This window comes from Zingiber officinale, chromosome 5A (assembly GCF_018446385.1).
Source record: "Zingiber officinale cultivar Zhangliang chromosome 5A, Zo_v1.1, whole genome shotgun sequence".
NCBI classification, from domain to species: domain Eukaryota; kingdom Viridiplantae; phylum Streptophyta; class Magnoliopsida; order Zingiberales; family Zingiberaceae; genus Zingiber; species Zingiber officinale.
This window is the reverse complement of record NC_055994.1, coordinates 56,542,560-56,563,838: the sequence shown is the minus strand read 5'-3', so window position 1 is coordinate 56,563,838 and position 21,279 is coordinate 56,542,560. Positions and strand designations below refer to the sequence as shown.

The 21,279-nt window shown below is 42.5% G+C and overlaps 1 long non-coding RNA gene across 1 annotated transcript; it reads left to right on the top strand.

Annotated features, from left to right (window-relative positions):
* Nucleotides 1–20,103: 20,103 nt before the first annotated feature.
* LOC121982838 lies at nt 20,104–20,684 on the top strand. The gene is made up of 3 exons (XR_006112285.1): nt 20,104–20,240; nt 20,315–20,456; nt 20,658–20,684. It is a non-coding gene; the product is annotated as an uncharacterized LOC121982838 (long non-coding RNA).
* Nucleotides 20,685–21,279: the final 595 nt, after the last annotated feature.

Sequence of the window (21,279 nt, the reverse complement as noted above, 5' to 3'; positions counted from 1 at the left end):
CATTTAGAAGCAGATTCCAGCTCAAGCATACTAATCAAAAGGGGAAAAAATCAGCAGTCTCGACAACAACAATATGACCAAGGTGCAAACTCAAATGAAGATCGAGAGCACAACTATCCACGTATGAAGGTGGAATTTCCTCGTTGGGAGAACAACGATCCGATTGGATGGATTTCAAGGGCTGAAAAATATTTTCGCTTCCACAACACATTGGACAATGCAAAGGTAGAACTAGCATCTATAAACCTCGAAGGCGATGTCATCCAATGGTATGACTGGCTTGAAGCATGTCATGGACCTCCAAAATGGAAGGAATTCAAAGAAGAACTCATCAATCGATTTGGTCCCTCTGGTTATGAGAATGTTGATAGAGAATTGGCCAAAATTCGACAGACTTCAACCATACTAGAGTACCAAGGACAATTCGAGAGACTCTCTAATCGAACTCGTGATTGGTCAAAAAAGCAACTATTGGGCACTTTGATATACGACGAGAAGTAAAAATGAATCAACCCCGCACCATGAAGGCTGCCTTATCCTTTGCACGACTACAAGAAGAGAAGATCAATGAAGAAGGAAGAAGAAATAACAATGTAATTCGTGAAAACCCATCACATTATTCAACACCTCGTAGATTGACAAAAGAAGAGATCAAGGAAAGGATGACAAAGGGATTATACTGGCATTGCGATGAAAAGTGGCACCGTGGTCATCAATGCAAGCAAAAAAGGATACTGATGATTGAACCAATAGAGAACTCTGAGGAAGAAGATGATTTCGATGAAGGTGAAACACAAGATAATATCAACGAAGTACAGTATGATTCTATGGCAATATTAGTTCATGCCTTAGAAGGACTACAAACTCCGCAAACGATGAAGGTAAAAGGATTCATTAAAAAACAACCAGTAATGATACTTATAGATTTAGGAAGCACCAACAATTTTCTAGACTCAACCTTGGCAAGCAGGCTTAAACAAAAAATAGAGCAAGCATCTACATTTGATGTTAAGGTGGCGGATGGAAGATCACTTACAAGTCCAGGAAAGTGCAATAGTATTAAAATTTTCTTACCCAATTATGAATTAATAACAGATCTCTTTCTTCTTCCCCTAGATGGATGTGATGTTGTACTTGGAGCACAATGATTGAAAACATTAGGAGATATAATATGGAATTTCTCTCAACTAACAATGCGCTTCCAAGATCAAGGAAAAGAAGTTTGCATCAGAGGCAAGAAACAAGATACTATCACACCAATCAGTAGTTATCAGACAGAGTAGTTATTAAAGAAAGATTGCTCCATTTTTCTGTCACGCCCCGGAGGAGTCTCTGTCCGAAGAAATTTCGGCAGCATCTCCCCTATACGGCGGACAATCTGAAACTTTCTACATCACCATATACCTCAGCCACATGCGGCTGGAATAATAACAATAATAAACAAAATAATAACACAGACATCCACACAGTTTATATCAATTTCAGTCTCTGGCTGACACAACCACGCAGTTTAATAGTAAACAAATAGAACAATGATAATATGACTCAAAAACAACCCTACTCAACTACACTCATAAAGCTCAAATCCGACGATAAAATCAACTTACCTCTTCTGTCGTCTAGGCAGGCATGTAGTAAAACAAATCCAAATAAAAACTCATCGGCAATGTCCATATAAAATCCAAGTATATCAAAACAGTACAGTTTCCAACATAGTCTAGTAAAAGACACCAAAAGACAATAGACATCCTCGAGGACTCCAGGGGACTAGCGACTGGAACTCTCCTGACAGCATCAACCTGAAAATAGTAAATATCCATGGGGTGAGTCAACTCTTCAGCGGGTAACAACTGATATACATAGTAAGGAAATAACATTTAACACTAATCATGCGTACAGTCTCCTGACGTAATAAAGGTAAATGCAAACTGAAATAAACAGGAGAATACTGTACTAACCAGGACCTGGTACAAGGATAAACAGTCCAAGATGTATAGAAATCCTGTATGCATGTCAAGCATGAGCATCCAACCAATATGCAGCAAATAAATACAGCAAACACAATCACAAGAAATAAATGCATCAATGCGTATGATGCCAATGATGCGTCCTGGTCACCCCTAACGCCAGTCAACCATCTCACACACAATGGTGAGACCGAGTGGGTAGGGCTGTGACAACTGTGCACTTTGTCGTCACTGCTCCTGATGAGTGACCGAGTGGACGAGATGCTGTCGGAGTACACTTATCCTCCTACCCTAAATCATAATGGGGGAGCGCAATGCTCTCATCTCCCGGTACACGATGACGGGGAGGAATCTCTGCCGGCTACCACGCTGCGTCACACTACCTATGAGCGGACCAACGGAGCCAAACAAAGTCCCTGCTGCAACACACTCTGCCTGAATCGACCACTAACCCATGAGTGGTGGTGTGTGCAGATCCATGTAACTGGCTATGTGCTTAACAATAATGGAGCGGAACATCACACAGCATGCAATCATGCGAATGGTGCATGACACTAACCATGGATATATCCTGAGCTAAACCATATATATATAGAAGGTGCACCTTAGGTTAATAAATCAAATCAAAGGTACACAGATAAGATAAGGTATAAAACCTAGGTCCTGAACATGGTGAAGCATGGTATATCACTACCCCCTATAAGCATGTATAAGCAGGTAAGGAATAACATGAGATGCAAAACAAGTATCAACCAAGCATGTAACAAGTATCGCGTAGTGGCTAACCGAAACAGATAAGAAACATAATTATTGCAATTTGTTAAATTCACTACTATGCATATCAAACAACATAAAGTCAGAAGTACCCATCACCAATAGGAATGTTCAAATCCAACATCGAGATACTTGTCTCGTGTCAAAGTCCTGTAATATCAAACATATACGGATTTAGCTAATTCCCTTGTATATTTAATTAGCTAACCAACCGTTAATCCATATCCAACTAGATTTAACCTAACCCATTTCACAATTACAATGGATTAGGTATCCCCAATTATCTAAAATCAAATTGTATCAGATTAATACATGAACTAATACCTAACCATGTAAAACCAAATTCTTTACAGCATGTATCACGATCTAAAATAATCAAACTACACTATGATCTACAACTAAGACCCAAAACCCAGTACCTTACCTGAATTCACAGCTAAGGGTTGCTGCCAGAATAGGGATGCCGGCTACTGCAATTCAAGGTAAACAGCTGCTGTACAAGGAAACCCTAATCAACAAAATTTTCCTTTCCAAACTAAGTACCATAATCCGAAATCGTTACCTCCACGGTGGCAGCAAGCAGCACAGAAGCTAGTAGTGGCACTAGGTCAAAATGGGAGGCTCGGCATAACCTAGTGGTCGGCAACAATGAAGATGTAATGGTGCGGCGGCAGCGCTGTGCCGAGATGTGGCAGAGAGGAAGAAGGGCACAGACTGGTGTCGGGGCAGAGTCGCCGCAAGGGAAAGGTGCTCGGCTCGGGGACTGCAGAGAGGCTAGGGCTCGCAGTGGCCGGCGATCTGCGTCGGTGTGCAGGAAAGGAGGAGACGGCGGTGGTGGCTTCGGTGTCGCGGAAGGGAAGAAGGGCACAGGGACGGCGTGGAGAAGGAAAAGGATGAAGAAGGAGATGCAACCCTCGACCACGGCTTAAATTGTGAGGAGAAGGGAACTACCGCGGCGCTGGTAAGGGCAAGGGGAGAGGGATTCGGGCGCGAGAGCTTCGACAGAGAAAGAAAAGAAACGAAGAAAATAAAGAAAATAAAAGAAAAAAGAAATATAAATATAAACATTTCCTAGCTTAAATGGGGTAGCCTAAACAGACCTTCCCCGGGATCTAAATTTTATCCCCGTTAACTCGTCTATACAAGCTCCGAAAAATTCCCAAAAATTCCCTTATTATTATTTGCCATTTTCGATATTTTACATTCTCCCCCACTAATAAAAATTTGGTCCCCAAATTTCGTTATCTACCATTAGCAAATATTAACAACAGATAAATAGTATAAATGCTGAACGGTAAATTAAATCACATACCTCAAGTGAAAAGATGGGACTATCAAGCTCGGACCGTATCCTCGAGCTCCCAAGTAGCCTCCTCATCTTAATGGTGCTGCCATCCAACTTTAACCAGTCGGATAGTCTTGTTCCGCAACTGACGCTCTTTCCGCTCCAGAATCCGTACCGGAACCTCCTCATAAGTGACGTCAGGCTGAACGGGAACTGAGACATCTGTCAGCACATGTGTCGGGTCGGGAATGTATCTCCTCAGCATAGATACGTGGAATACATCGTGCACGCCTGCCAGGGACGGTGGTAGTGCCAGTCGGTAAGCTACCGCTCCGATCCTCTCCAAGATCTCGAAAGGGCCAATGTACCGCGGAGCTAGCTTACCTCTGAGGCCAAATCTTTTCACCCCTTTCGTGGGTGAAACTCGTAGAAAAACATGGTCGCCTGTAGAGAACTCCAAGGGTCTGCGTCTCCGATCTGCATAACTCTTCTGGCGGTCCTGTGCCTCTAACATCCTCCATCTGATAATACGAACCAACTCTGCCTCCTACTGAGTTCTATGAGGTCCCAACAGCTGGGCCTCTCCAACCTCATCCCAAAGGGTGGGTGTCCGACAAGGCCTACCATACAACGCCTCAAACGGTGCCATCTGGATAGCCGAATGAAAGCTGTTGTTGTAGGCGAACTCTACCAATGGCAAGTGGTCCTCCCAACTGCCTCTGAAATCCATAACACACGACCTCAGCAGGTCCTCTAAAGTCTGAATGGTCCGCTTTGACTGTCCATCTATCTACGGATGGAAAGCTGTACTAAATCGGAGCTGCGTGCCCAAGGCCTGCTGCAGACTCTGCCAGAAACGAGACGTGAACCGGGGGTCTCTATCCGAAATGATAGTCAAAGGAACACCATGTAATCTGATGATCTCCTGGCAATCGATCCAGGGGATCAGTCCTCCGAATCGCTAAAAAGTGCGCGAATTTGGTTAATCTATCAACGATTACCCAAATCGCGTCATGGCCTCGTCGTGTCCTCGGCAATCCCACCACAAAGTCCATAGTAATATGTTCCCTTTTCCACTCAGGAATAGGAATCCTCTGAAGTAATCCGGCAGGTCTTTGGTGCTCAGCCTTCACCTGCTGACACACAAGACATCTGGCTACAAATTCCGCGATGTCTTTCTTCATACCGTTCCACCAATAGGAACGCCCCAAGTCTCGATACATACGGGTCCCGCCTGGATGGATCGTAAATCGAGAGCGATGAGCCTCCTGAAGTAGCTCCTGTAAGACCGGATGAGACTGAGGTACGCATAATCTGCCTCGGAAGTATATAATACCCTCCTCGTCTCATGTGAACTCGGTCTGCTGCCCGGAAGCTATCTGACTACCAATGAACTGCAAATGCTGATCACCAGCCTGGACCTCTCGGATCCTCGTCCTGATCGACGACTGAGCAACCATGATAACAAGAATACCCTGCTCTGTATGTCCCTGCTCCTCAAGGTCTAACTCGGAGTGTAACGACCCGCCTTCTACTGACTAGGCTGTAAGGCGAATCGCTACAATACTGCTGTACTGACTGTGCGAAAAACTGAGCAAATTTGAAATTTGCTAAACTAATTACTGTAAAGTCTTAACCTGACATTCTAAGAGTATCTAAGTGTTGTACACAAGCTAGGAGAGACAATCTATGCCTCTCGAATGTCCTGCTAGCTGTAATCAGACATTTCAACCGATCCATGAGTCGATTGAGCCGTCGGAACGATTCACAGATCGTTCCAGCTGATACTGGCACGGAGGCACCCTCTGGATCGGTCGGCTGACCGATCCATAAGCTTACCTCGCTTCTGTATGCAACTGGATCGGTCTACCGACCGATCCAGGAACACCCTGATCGATCGGGAGACCGATCAGTGAGCCTCTGTGCTTCTGCTGCGTTCTGTACGCAGCTGGATCGGTCTACCGACCGATCCAGGAGCGCCCTGATCGGTCGGTAGACCGATCAGTGCACTTCCTAGCTTTCTGTTCGCTTCGGGATCGGTCGGCTGACCGATCCATAACCCTTGCCAACTCTCTGTTCGTGTCTGAGTCGGTCGGCTGACCGATCCAGTGACACCAACTCATTCCCGATCGGTCGGCTGACCGATCAGGGTTTCTGATTTCGAATCAGAAACTCTGATTTCAGCACTGGTTCGTGCCAAAACCTCACACTACAACTATCTAATGTATAATAAACATTCTAGCAACATGTAGAAACAATTCTAAACTTAAGCTAAAGCAAGGTTTACTGATTCATGGCATTTTAACAACTTAAAGTGCATAAAACATGAAAACTGAACTAATAAACTGTAAAGTGCTAAAGTAAATGCTAAATCCCCAGAGGGTCTTTTATTCCAGTTCCTTCCACACACATCCTCATCTGCATTGCCCTCCAGCCTCCACTGCTAGTCCATTTTCCTTTTACCTGTATCTGCAGTATAAGGAAAATAGTATCTGTAAGCTTAGAGCTTAGTAAGAAACCATCTATCTCACAAAAACATGCAACGATGCGAGTATGGTTTCAAAACATGCTATTTGAAAACTGAACTGAGCATGACAACATGGCATGGCATACAAACATGTACTAAACTGATCATGGCATACAAACAAGCTGAGCATAGCATACTGTATCTGAAACTAAGCATACATACTGAACTGGTCATGCATATACATCTAACTGGTCATGAACTCAAATCATGAAACTTAACTGAGATAATCAACTGAAACTGAAACTAAGATAGTGTTTCCATCACTGATTACATATTTGAAAAACTATATATAATAATAGATGAAAATACTAAACATGCTGCTGGGCCCTGGCAACTGTACTTACTGTGCGCGCATCCCTACGAGACCCGGGATTGCAAGTTCCGAATCCAGCAGGGTTACTAGGTTGTCTGAACCTAGGGACGACTGTGGGAGTCCAGCCCATGGATATCTGATCCAAGTACAGTGCCAACTGAATAAAAGTAAAATACTGAATACTGTTTTATTTTACTTTGCTGTTCTAGGTTATCTGAACCTAGAGCTAGGTTATCTGAACCTAGAGGCTACTGTGGGAGCCCACCCAATGGATATCTGATCCATTAGCTGTAATAACTGATAATAAACTGAGTAAAATGTTTCTAATACATTTTACATGCTGTTAGGATGCCTATTGGTGCATCCTTCTGAACTGAGCATTCTACCGAATGCTTGGTGTGCACTAAAAGCACACCCTAAAACTGAAAACTGTAAAACTACTGAACTAACGCCAAAACTAACAAGCGAGAGCAATTATACTGCAGGTGAGGGGTTTCTTACTTCAATCGCAAGGTTTTCTTACGATTCTATTCGCTAGGTTTTCCAGAAAACTGATCCTCTCGACGAACCCCTTACGTCCTCGCGTTCCTCTCGCGGAGAAGAATCTTTTTCGTGTTGGAGTCGTCGCCGGAAGATTCACTTAGGACCCTAGGGGGAGAACCCTAGAGTTCTCTTGGTGTGGCACCGAGAGAAGGAGGAAGAGAAGAGGGTGGCGTCGGCGTGAGGTTTGGAGGGGAGGAGATGTGCCGAACCAACTAAATCAAAATAAACCAAACCCACTTAAACCTCCTATTTATATCAAGTGGTAATTCCGGTCCAACTCTAATATAAATATAAACGTTTCTCCTTTCTCTCAGCACGGCCCTGCTGGGTTCAACTGGTTACTAACAGTATCCCTTACACCATAGCTCTCGGGTTCGATTCCCGCCTAAGCTATTTTACGGTTCCAATTATTTTTTCTACTTCCGCTACTCGGAAAATTCCGGAAAAATATCTAAAAATTCCAGAAAAATCATAGAATAATTCTAAAATAAATTCGGGAATTTTTCGAGCTTTACAGTAACCCTGCTGGATTCAGAACTTGCAATCCCGGGTTTCGTAGGGATGCGCGCATAGTAAGTACAGTTGCCAGGGCCCAGCAGCATGTTTAGTATTTTCATCTATTATTATATATAGTTTTTCAAATATGTAATCAGTGATGGAAACACTATCTTAGTTTCAGTTTCAGTTGATTATCTCAGTTAAGTTTCATGATTTGAGTTCATGACCAGTTAGATGTATATGTATGACTAGTTCAGTATGTATGCTTAGTTTCAGATACAGTATGCTATGCTCAGCTTGTTTGTATGCCATGATCAGTTCAGTACATGTTTGTATGCCATGCCATGTTGCCATGCTCAGTTCAGTTTTCAAATAGCATGTTTTGAAACCATACTCGCATCGTTGCATGTTTTTGTGAGGTAGATGATTTCTTACTATTTTCTTTATACTGCAGATACAGGTAAAAGGAAAATGGACTAGCAGTGGAGGCTGGAGGGCAATGCAGATGAGGATGTGTGTGGAAGGAACTGGAATAAAAGACCCTCTTGGGATTTAGCATTTACTTTAGCACTTTACAGTTTATTAGTTCAGTTTTCATGTTTTAGGCACTTTTGAACCTTAGCAAGTTTGAGCAATTAGAACTTTTAGAAATTCATATCTTCATGCACTTTAAGTTGTTAAAATGCCATGAATCAGTAAACCTTGCTTTAGCTTAAGTTTAGAATTGTTACTACATGTTGCTAGAATGTTTATTATACATTAGATAGTTGTAGTGTGAGGTTTTGGCACGAACCAGTGCTGAAATCGAGTTTCAGTTCGAAATCAGACACCCCGATCGATTGGTGGATCGATCGGTTTACCGACCGATCAGGGCGCTCCTGGATCGGTCGGTAGACCGATCCAACTGCGTACAGAACGCAGCAGAAGCACAGAGGCTCACCGATCGGTCTTCCGATCGATCAGGGTGTTCCTGGATCGGTCGGTAGACCGATCCAGTTGCGTACAGGAGGGTGCCTCCGTGCCAGTATTAGCTGGAACGATCCGTGAATCGTTCCGACGGCTCAATCGACTCACGGATCGGTTGAAATGTCCGATTACAGCTAGCAGGACATTCGAGAGGCATAGATTGTCTCTCCTAGCATGTGTACAACACTTAGATACTCTTAGAATGTCAGGTTAAGACTTTACAGTAATTAGTTTAGCAAATTTCAAATTTGCTCAGTTTTCCGCACAGTCAGTACAGCAGTATTGTAGCGATTCGCCTTACAGCCTAGGGACGACTGTGGGAGTCCAGCCCATGGATATCTGATCCAAGTACAGTGCCAACTGAATAAAAGTAAAATACTGAATACTGTTTTATTTTACTTTGCTGTTCTAGGCTATCTGAACCTAGAGCTAGGTTATCTGAACCTAGAGGCTACTGTGGGAGCCCACCCAATGGATATCTGATCCATTAGCTGTAATAACTGATAATAAACTGAGTAAAATGTTTCTAATACATTTTACATGCTGTTAGGACGCCTATTGGTGCATCCTTCTGAACTGAGCATTCTACCGAATGCTTGGTGTGCACTAAAAGCACACCCTAAAACTGAAAACTGTAAAACTACTGAACTAACGCCAAAACTAACAAGCGAGAGCAATTATACTGTAGGTGAGGGGTTTCTTACCTCAATCGCAAGGTTTTCTTACGATTCTATTCGCTAGGTTTTCCGGAAAACTGATCTTCTCGACGAACCGCTTACGTCCTCGCGTTCCTCTCGCGGAGAAGAATCTTTTTCGTGTTGGAGTCGTCGCCGGAAGATGCACTTAGGACCCTAGGGGGAGAACCCTAGAGTTCTCTTGGTGTGGCACCGAGAGAAGGAGGAAGAGAAGAGGGTGGCGTCGGCGTGAGGTTTGGAGGGGAGGAGATGTGCCGAACCAACTAAATCAAAATAAACCAAACCCACTTAAACCTCCTATTTATATCAAGTGGTAATTCCGGTCCAACTCTAATATAAATATAAACGTTTCTCCTTTCTCTCAGCACGGCCCTGCTGGGTTCAACTAGTTACTAACATTATCCCTTACACCATAGGTCTCGGGTTCGATTCCCGCCTAAGCTATTTTATGGTTCCAATTATTTTTGCTACTTCCTCTACTCGGAAAATTCCGAAAAAATATCTAAAAATTCCAGAAAAATCATAGAATAATTCTAAAATAAATTCGGGAATTTTTTGGGCTTTACACGGAGAAACCCTGAACCAAGTCTGTAACTGAAACTCGGTGGCAAGCCAAAGTCCCTCTAGACTTCCTACTGAGTGCATCTACAACCACATTAGATTTCTCCGGGTGGTAGCTAATGGTACAATCGTAATCCTACAGGAACTCGATCCATCTCCTCTGTCGGAGATTAAGCTCCTTCTGTGTAAAAATATATTTGAGACTCTTATGATCAGTGAGAATCTCAAATGTAATGCCGTATAAATGATGCCGCCAAAGCTTTAGAGCAAAGATGATGACAGCTAACTCCAGATCATGAACTAGGTAGTTCTTCTCATGCTCCTTCAACTGTCGAGAAGCATAGGAGACTACCCTGCCGTGTTGCATCAGAACAGCGTCCAAACTCTAAAGAGACGCGTCGGTATAGAGCACAAATCCATCCTCTCCAGAAGGTAAAACCAAAATCGGAGCCGACACTAATATCCACTTCAGCTCCTGAAAGCTGGTCTCACAATCCTTGGACCACGTGAACTTCATGCCTTTCCTGGTAAGGCGTGTCAGCGGCATAGCAATCCGAGAAAAGCCCTCGACAAAACGTCGGTAATAGCCAGCTAGTCCCAGAAAACTGCGGATCTCCAGAACTGACTTCGGCTGCTCCCAACCGGTGACAGCCTCGATCTTCTGAGGGTCAACTGAAATACCTCTGCTAGAAACCACGTGTCCCAGAAAACCGACTGAGGATAGCCAGAATGCACACTTGCTGAACTTCGCGTACAGCTGATGTCGTCTAAGAGTCTCCAAGACTATGCGAAGATGCTGCGCATGTTCCTCCTCAGAACGCGAGTAGATCAATATGTCGTCAATGAATACAACAACAAACTGATCAAGATACTCCAGAAAGATGTGGTTCATCAAATCCATAAACACCGCTGGAGCATTGGTAAGCCCAAATAGCATTACCAAAAACTCATAATGTCCGTATCTGGTACAGAATGTTGTCTTCTGGATATCAGAATATCTGACCCTCAGCTGATGATACCCGGACCGCAGATCAATCTTGGAATATACTGATGTACCTCTGAGCTGATCAAATAAATCCTCAATCCATGGTATAGGATACTTATTTCTGACGGTAACTGCATTCAGCTATCTGTAGTCAATACATAACCTCATAGTACCGTCTTTTTTCTTGACAAACAATACTGGAGAACCCCATGGAGAAACACTAGGGCGAATAAATCCCCTGTCTAAAAGCTCCTGGAGTTGAACCTTCAGCTCGTTCAACTCTTTTGGTGTCATACGATACGGAGCTTTCGATGTCAGTGCGGTTCCCAGAATCAGCTCAATAGCGAACTCCACTGGCCTTCTGGGAGGCAAACCAGGTAGCTCCTCAGGAAACACATCCGGGTACTCACGGACCACAGGAACGTCGGAGAGCTGCGAACTATTGCTGTCTTCAGTACTAATCAGAGATAATAGGAAACCGTGACAGCCGTGAGACAGCAGCTTCTGCGCCTGGATCGCTGAAATAATCGAGATGTCGTCGTATCTGATACCAGTGAAACTCCATGAGGGTTGGTTCGGAGGCCGGAAGGTGACCACCCTCGTCTGGCAATCAACAGTGGCATGATATGCTGACAAACAGTCCATGCCAAGTATAATATCAAAATCGACCATTTCCAATACTAAAAGATCTACCGTAAGATTAAGGGATATTAGGACTATGGTAGACGCCTGCAACATCTATCGATGTCCAATTGGTGGTCTGAGTACGCCGTAGGCTACGCTGGAGCAGGTGTCGGGTATGCCAATGGTACCCCTGGTGGTACCGAAAATACGGTAGGGGTGGATACAGTCGGTGCAGCCGTGGTAGGTACCTCTAAGGGAGCTATCGGAGTCTGAGAGCCCGATGCACCCGCAGTACCCTGAGTCTGTCCCTGACTGACAAGCTCATCAACAGTAGGCATCTCTGGCATATCCAGAGATCCCAAGGTCCTCGTACGTGGTCGTCCAGCACCACGTCTCGCAACTATACGTATAGATCTCCTCATATCTGTTAAATTATATCACAGATATTACTACAAGTATAACAATCATAAAATAAACATTATACCTATTTGTCGTCTGGAGATGTTCCGTCGCTGTCCAGTCCCCATTTTACCTCAAAATTCCGAACGAGAAATCCAACGAAAATCCATATAAATTGAGGTAGATATCCAAATATCTAGAACACCAAAAGCAGGTATCATAACCCGCTCTGATACCAATAAATTGGTATCAGATAAATCTCGAAACTCCAACACACGAAAATCATACAAGTATCGCCAAACTGTCTCTGATACCACTAAATTAGTATCAGGTTATCCCAAATATCCAAAATATGAAAACAAAGGATCGTATAACTGTGCTCTAATACCACTAAATTGTCATGCCCCGGAGGAGTCTCTGTCCGAAGAAATTTCGGCAGCATCTCCCCTGTACGACGGATAATCTGAAACTTTCTACATCACCATATACCTCAGCCACATGTGGCTGAAATAATAACAATAATAAACAAAACAATAACACAGACATCCACACAGTTTATATCAATTTCAGCCTCTAGCTGACACAACCACGCAGTTTAATAGTAAACAAACAGAACAATGATAATATGACTCAAAAACAACCCTACTCAACTACACTCATAAAGCTCAAATCCGACGATAAAATCAACTTACCTCTTCTGTCGTCTAGGCAGGCATGTAGTAAAACAAATCCAAATAAAAACTCATCGGCAATGTCCATATAAAATCCAAGTATATCAAAACAGTACAGTTTCCAACATAGTCTAGTAAAAGACACCAAAAGATAATAGACATCCTCGAGGACTCCAGGGGACTAGCGACTGGAACTCTCCTGACAGCATCAACCTAAAAATAGTAAATATCCACGGGGTGAGTCAACTCCTCAGCGAGTAACAACTGATATACATAGTAAGGAAATAACATCTAGCACTAATCATGCGTACAGTCTTCTAACGTAATAAAGGTAAATACAAACTAAAATAAACAGGAGAATATTGTACTAACCAGGACCTGGTACAAGGATAAACAGTCCGAGAGGTATAGAAATCCTGTATGCATGCCAAGCATAGGCATCCAACCAATATGCAGCAAATAAATGCAGCAAACACAATCACAAGAAATAAATGCATCAATGCATATTGTAACACCGACGAAATTATAAGATATGGGTATTATTTTTCGTTAGAGCATAAAAGTAAGAGGAATCAAAAGAAATAATAGAAATAAAAAGAAAGAGAGGTGAAGGTTTGAACCTTGAACCTCCCACAAATAATAGAGTTAAATTGGTGTATGATAACCACTAGAATAATGAATAAGAGATGGATAGAAAGGAATGGAAATTGTAGTTAAAGGTGAGAAGAAAGAACTAAGTAAAAGAGCAAGAGAAAACCAAGTTGCTTACCTTCTCTTCCTCTTGGTTAAGAGAGGGAGCAAGAAAAAGGCAAATTGCCTTCCTACCCTCTTTTCCTTCTAATTTTCGTGGGAATTAAAGAGGGAAGAGATAGAGGAGTTAAGGGGGAATGAATAAGGACATGATTTATTCCCATGATGAATAAATAGGATTTAGAGGAGAAAAGAGAAAGAGAATTGCTAATTCTTCTTCTTCCTCCTTCTTCCTCCTCCTTTTTCCTTCTCCACCGAAACTTAGAGCTCCTCTCCCTCATTCTCAAAAGTCAAGTTAAGGTTTCCTCCCTAAGAAAACAAATTTACAAGAAGGAGTCTCAAGGATTATCTCTTACAAGAAGAAGAAAACAAAAAGGGAAAACTAGGAAGAAAAGTTTCTTCTTCCTCCTCACAAGGGTATCATTTTCTTAAGGAACAACAAGCGAAAATAGGTAAGTTTCCCCTCACCTGTGGTACAATAGTTCATATGTTCTTCCATGAGGTTAGATTGCTTAAAAACCTAGGAGTTCTTCATGAAACTTTCGGCCAAGACAAAAAAAAAAGAAAGACCTAGGAAATTTTAAGACCCAACTAGGACATGCTCAATATGTTTCTTGTAACATGTATCTTATGGTAGGAGGTTAATCTATTGTTTCTATGCTGGAATATTTAGTTAGAACTTAGATTCATGATCCTAGACTCTCGACTAAGCATGAATATAAGAACTAGGTAAGCTTAAGACTCAAACTAAACATGCTCCCTTTGTTTTTATGATATGTACCCTATGATAAGAGAGTTGTTAACATTTCTCATACTTGTATGTTGCTTGGATTTAGGATGTCTCCCTTTCAACTTTCGGCCATGATAAGATTAAGAGCCTAGGAGAACTTTAAACCTAATTTAAGCATGCCATGATGTTTCTTAAGATAAGATATGAAGTTAACATGATATGCTCATGCTTGTATGTTGATTTGAACTTTATTTCATGCTCATAAACATTCGGCCATGGTAGGATTAAAGGCCTAGGAAAACTTTAAACCTAAACCAAGCATGCCATAATTTTCCTTAAGACGAGATATGAAGTTAACATGACATGCTCATGCTTGTAGGTTGGTTAGAATTTTATTTCATGCTCCATAAACTTTCGGCCACAACAAGTATATATGCCTAGGAAACCTAGAACTCAAACTAAACATGCTCATGATGTTCTTTGTAATAAATACTATGAAAATGGTTTAGGGTTTGCCATGCTTTTATGCCACATGAAACCTAGTTACATGATTAACAAGTTTCGGCCATGGTAAGTTTATAAGCCTAGGAAACTTAGAACCTAAACTAAACATGCTCATGATGTTCCTTATGATATATGATATGGTATTGGTTTAGAGTTCACATGCTTGTATATTGATTTTAACCAAATGTGATGCTCGATAGGATTCGGCCATGACAAGTTTATAAGCTTAGGAAACTAAGAACTTAAACTAAACATGCTCATGATGTTCCTTATGATGTATGATATGGTATTGGTTTAGAGTTCACATGCTTGTATGTTGATTTTAACCAAATATGATGCTTGAAAGGATTCGGCCATGACAAGTTTATAAGCTTAGAAAACCTAGAACCTAAACTAAACATGCTTATGATGTTCCTCATGATATATGATATGATATTGGTTTAGAGTTCACATGCTTGTATGTTGATTTTTAACTAAATGTAAGGCTTGATAAGATTCGGCCATGGCAAGTTTATAAGCTTAGGAAACCTAGAACCTAAACTAAACATGCTCATGATGTTCCTTATGATATATGATATGATAATGGTTTAAGGTTCGCATGCTTATATGTTGATTGTTAACCTAAGTTACAACCATATGTTTCGGCCACTATGTGATATTAGGGTTAGAGACCTAATTATGATCCCCATGTGTCTCACATGCCATGCTTCATGATATGATAAGAACTTGCTATGCTTCTATGTTATTTATGTATGCCCATGATCTATGCATGTTGATAACTCTTATGATGTGCTGTGTGCTCAAATTATACATGCTATTATGATGAGTTGTGTGCCCAAATTATGCATGCTATTATGATGTGCTGTGTGCCCAAATTATGTATGTTTTTATGATGTGCTGTGTGCCCAAATTATGCATGCTATTATGATGAGCTGTGTGCCCAAATTATGCATGTTTTATGATATGTTGAGAAATATGATATGCATGATATGATAAGAATCATGATATGTAAGACATGCTACTTTACTTTATATGACTTGTACCAAGGGTGGGCTCCATAAGCGCCCCGGGGTCGATGGACTAAGAAACGGGCCTCGTTAGGGATGGGCTCCTAAGTGCCCCTAGGTCAATGGACTAAGAAACGGGCCTAGTATATATGCCTTGTAGGATTCAAGACTTGCTACCTTGGACCTACATAGGACGCGTATATTTATGTATGTGGTACAAGCCGGGGCTCTCCTTATGTTGAAATTATGTTTAAGTATGTATATATAATAAGTTTTCAAAAGACATGTTGCATATATTTTCATGATACATGTTTTGAAAGTCATCTTACATATACTTTATGATTATGCCATGATATGCTATGATACTTATGATTATGTTATAATATGCTAGGATGCACTTTATGATTACGTCATGATATGCCATGATACCTTACAATTATGTTACGATATGCCATGATGTACTTTATGACATGATACAAGTTGAGGTTTTTTTTTTATATGACATGATATGATAGGACGTTCTATATTTTATGTTTATGAAAGTTACGATATGATGCTTCTATATATGATATGATGAGTTTGACTCCATGCTTTATGCCTTGTGATTATGCTATGCTATATGTTTTTTTTGTGAGTAGGAAAGGGTCTTACTGAGCCTTGTGTGCTCATAACTTACTTTCCTTGTACCACAGATAAAGGCAAGGAATGGATGAGCTAAGGGAGCAGCAGGAGGGGCAAGAAGGATGTGTGTGGTAGTGGCTCGGCTAAGAGAGAAAGACCTGCTTTTATTCAATAAGAATTATGCTTAGTTTATGTTATTGTTTCATGACTCCATGACATTTAATCATGTTTTTTGGTGTTATGACTTAAAATCATGTAAAGTATGCTATTTGACCTTTTCTATAAACAAGACTTTCGCTGTTTTAAGTAGAAAAGATTATTAAGATGCAAGTATGTAATAAGTAAGTAAGTAAAGTAACCCCCCGTCCCTTAAGCAGGAGGGGCGGGGCGTTACAGGTTGGTATCAGAGCCAGATTTTAGCCTTTTCACTACACACATGTCAAGCCTCCATCCTGCCGCTCCAAGTAAGAATCTATATGCTTAATTTAATTCTTTTATGATGCTTTAATATTATGCATGTTTACTTATTCTTTTGATTATGATAAGTCACAGTTCTAGTGTAAGTATGCATGATGGTAGGATAGGAATGATAATAATCTTATGTCAGCCTGGATCAGAATAACGATAATTTATTGTCATTAATGAAGATAAGTATGGCTAGGAGACGCACTACCCGAGCAGACGAGACAGTAACTCCACCAGATCTGACCCAGGTAGTCACCGACCTCCAGCGTCAGATCACAGAGCAACAACAACTGATCACGACTTTAATAGGTCAACAAGGAAATCCTGCCACCCCGCCAGTAAATCAGAATGCAATGCCCGTCATACCAATAGTTACACCAGTACCACCAGTAGCCCCTACCCCAGTGGTCCGACAGGAGACCTACTTGATACAGTGGCTAAGGTTGAAGCCGAAGAACTTCTCGGGTACTTGCGAGCGATGGGACACCCAGGCCTGGTTCAAGACAGTGGAAAGCATAGTGGAATTACTGGATTGGCCCGTATCAGAAAAGATCAAATGCGTGTCTTTCTGCTTTTCCGGCGACGCAAGAATGTGGTGGGAAAGAGTTAAGGCTAAGAGACAAATTAATCTGATTAACTGGACGGACTTTGAGACAGAGTTCTTTGAAGAGTTCTTCCATATGCAAGTGACGAACCGGCATTACGACGAGTTCACCGAGTTCCGGCAAGGTGACTTATCAGTGAACGAAGCAGTAAAGCGCTTCAACCGTCTGGCACGCCTTTGTCCAGAGTTGGTCCGCACGGAAAGAGAAAGGGTCAGACTGATGCTGAAGATGCTTCGACCCGAGATAGCATTGAACGTGGCCGGCGGAATTAATAGACCGCAGACTACAGAGGAACTGGTCAGCAGTGCCCTGATCACAGAACATTATCAGAAAGCGATGAACGAGAATAAGAATCAGGCACGAACAGAAGGACAGAGACCTCTAGGTACCAGAACAGGCTGGAAAGGGACCCCTACCGAAAAAGGGAAACAATGGGACAATGCTAAAGGTGGTCCAGTGAATAAGCAACCGAAATACCCTCAGTGTACTATTTGTGGGAAGCTGCATTCCGGAGTATGCTACAAGGGTAAGAAAGTGCTACAATTACAGAGGGGAAGGACATCTGGCCAGAGACTGCACTACCCGGTTTCAGGCACCACTCCAGCAGAATAACTAGAACAGGAGTGCCCCCTCACAGCTACACCAGATGCAAGCTGCTATTGAAGGAACACCGATTAGCCAAGGGAGATTGGAAGCCCCGCCAGTGACAACGAACGCCAGGGTTTTCTCGCTTACCAAAGAAGATGTGGCGAGTGCCTCTACTATCGTCACAGGTCAGTTGCCTATTTTCAGTCAGTATGCTATAGTATTATTTGATACTGGGGCGACACACTCATTCATCTCAATACCATTTATGAAGAAATTAGATATGCCACCACAAACAATAAATGACACGTTCTTAACAACCCTACCATCCAGGGAAGTTATGCCATCGGATCATATGCTGCGGGTCGTACCTATCCGAATCGCAGACAGAGAACTCTACTGCAATCTGATAGTACTCGACATGCAAGATTATGACATTATACTGGGCATGGATTTCTTGAGCAAGTACGGCGCTTCGATCGAGTGTCGTAAGAGAAAAGTAGTCTTCCGACCTGAAGCTGAACCGATGTTTGAATTCGTTGGAGAACCCAGGAAAGAAACTGAAAGATTCTTATCAGCTATAAAGGCACAGAGGATGCTAGACAAGGGATGTACTAGATTCCTAGCGCACGTGGTTGATACAAGTCAAACCGGGGGCTAGAAGCTAGAAGAGGTCAGGGTGGTATGCAACTATCCAGAAGTGTTTCCCGATGAATTACTGGGATTAGCCCCTGATAGGGAGATAGAATTTACGATCGAATTAGTTCCTGGTACTAAACCAATCTCTAAAACACCTTACCTGATAGCGCCAGCTGAGTTGAAGGAACTTCAAGAGCAGCTATGGGAGTTACTCGACAAGGGACTTATTCGCCCTAGTCACTCGCCATGGGGAGCTCCAGTACTGTTTGTGAAAAAGAAGGATGGGTCTATGCGAATGTGTATAGACTATCGAGCGCTGAACAACGTGACAATCAAGAACAGGTACTCCCTTCCACGGATCGACGACATGTTCGACCAGTTGAAGGGAGCAACCGTTTTCTCTAAGATTGACCTAAGGTCCGGCTATCATCAAGTGAGAGTGAAACAAGATGATATACCAAAGACAGCCTTTCGAACAAGATACGGACACTATGAGTTCGTAGTTATGCCCTTCGGAGTGACAAATGCCCCTGCCGTGTTTATGGATTTGATGAATCGAGTATTTATGACATATCTCGATAAATTTTTGATCGTCTTCATTGACGATATTCTCATCTATTCAAGAACCCAGGAAGAACATGCCGAACACCTGAATATTGTACTGCAGATCCTCCGAGAGAAACAACTATATGCAAAGTTCTCCAAATGCGAGTTCTGGCTAGACCGAGTAACATTCTTGGGTCATGTTGTCTCCAAGGAAGGAGTCATGGTAGATCCAAGCAAGATCAAAGCTGTAAGTAACTGGAACAGTGTAAAATATCGAAAATAGGCGAATATTAATAAGGGAATTTTCCAGAATTTTTGGAAATTTTCCGGGAAATTTTCGGAGCTCGAACGGACAAGTTAACGGGGATAAAAATGGGGCCCGGAAAAGCCTGTTTAGGCGACCCGTTTAAGCGAGGAAAAGTTTGCTTTTCTTTTATTTCTTTTCTTTATTTGCTTTTTTTCTTTTCCTCCAGTTTTTATTTGTCGCCGTTCACTCCTTCCCCGCGTGCCCTAGCCCCCTCCTCGCACCCGAGCCATCCCGACACCGCCTGCCATTCTCCTCCTTGCCCTAACCGCCGGCGGCGGTTACTCCACCTCGAGCCTACAACCCCTCCACCGAGCCCTCCTCTTCCTTTTCTCCTCTTCTGTGAAGCCGAGTCCTCCCGCCTAACGCCGATCGCCTCTGTGCCTAGAGCCACCGCCGGCCGCAACTCACAGTGCAGACCAACTCTTCTCCTCGCCAACGGACTAGGGCAACACTGTGCCCTAGATTTGCAGCGCCGCCGTCCCATTCTGCTCTAGCCATCGCCAACACTGCTCTCCTACAGTGTCCTTCGCTCACCACTGCCCTTGTGATCTAGCGTTGGTCGGCTAGTCGTGAGTGCCAGCAACCACCTTGTTATCGGCTTGAGTTTCTGGCATTTGGGCTTCCAGTGGCAGCTTTGTCCGGTTTTTGGTCATTTCAGGCAGTAAAGGAAGAGGTAAAGTGCTCAAGTTATTATGGAATTTGGTTGTGGTTTGGAAGTTGATTTCTTAATCTTTTTGATCCGAACAGTGAAGAATTCCAGCAGCCAACAACCCTTAACGGCAGCCCTCATTCCAGCATTTCTTTGTTCCAACAGCAATCAACCTAAATGGGGCAGTAACTCTTCAATTCCAGCATCTTCTTGTTCTTGAATAAAGCTGTGGAACTTGAGGTAAGGTTTAGGGTTGTGGTCTTCGTTGTAGATGATTTCTAGTTGTGTTAGAAAAAGTTGTTAACTTAAGTTTAGAAATAAATCTAAAGGTGTAATTAGGGTTAATGAAGCTAACCCTAGTTGGTCGATGGATTAGAATTTAGTTTGGCTAATGGTTGTATGATAAATTAGCTAAACTAGACATTATGTTTGATGCCACAGGACCTTGACGCGAGACGAGTATCTCGGAGTCAGATTTGGACCTTTCTATTTTCGGAGGCGGGTACTTTTGACTTATTGTCTTTGATATGCTTAGTAATGAAAATAATATGTTGCATTAATTGTGTTTCATATTTGTTTCGGTTAATCACTGCCCAATACATGTTACCTGCTTGATTGGTTATTTGATTGCATCTCTTATTGATCTTGTACCTGATTTATCATGCTCATGGGTAGTGATATAACCATGTTTCACATGTTCAGGACCTAGGTTTGATACCTTATTGATCAGTATATCTTGATTTGATCTATTCACTATGGTGCCCATTGTTATATGTCCAGAGGTTGGTTTAGTATATTACCATGATTAGTGATATGCACCATTTGCATGATCGCATGCTGTGCGATAGATTGCTCCATTATTGTCGAGCACTTTGCCAGTTTTCATCACTGTTCGGTGCTCCGTTGTGACGCTCATGGGTAGCGGGACACAGCGTGGTAGCACGTCAGTTTGGCTCTTCCGGTGCTCCGTTGGTCCGCTCATGGGTAGTGTGACGCAGCGTGTAGCACGTTAGAGATCCCTCCCCGTCACAGTGTACCGGGATATGAGAGCATGGTGCTCCCC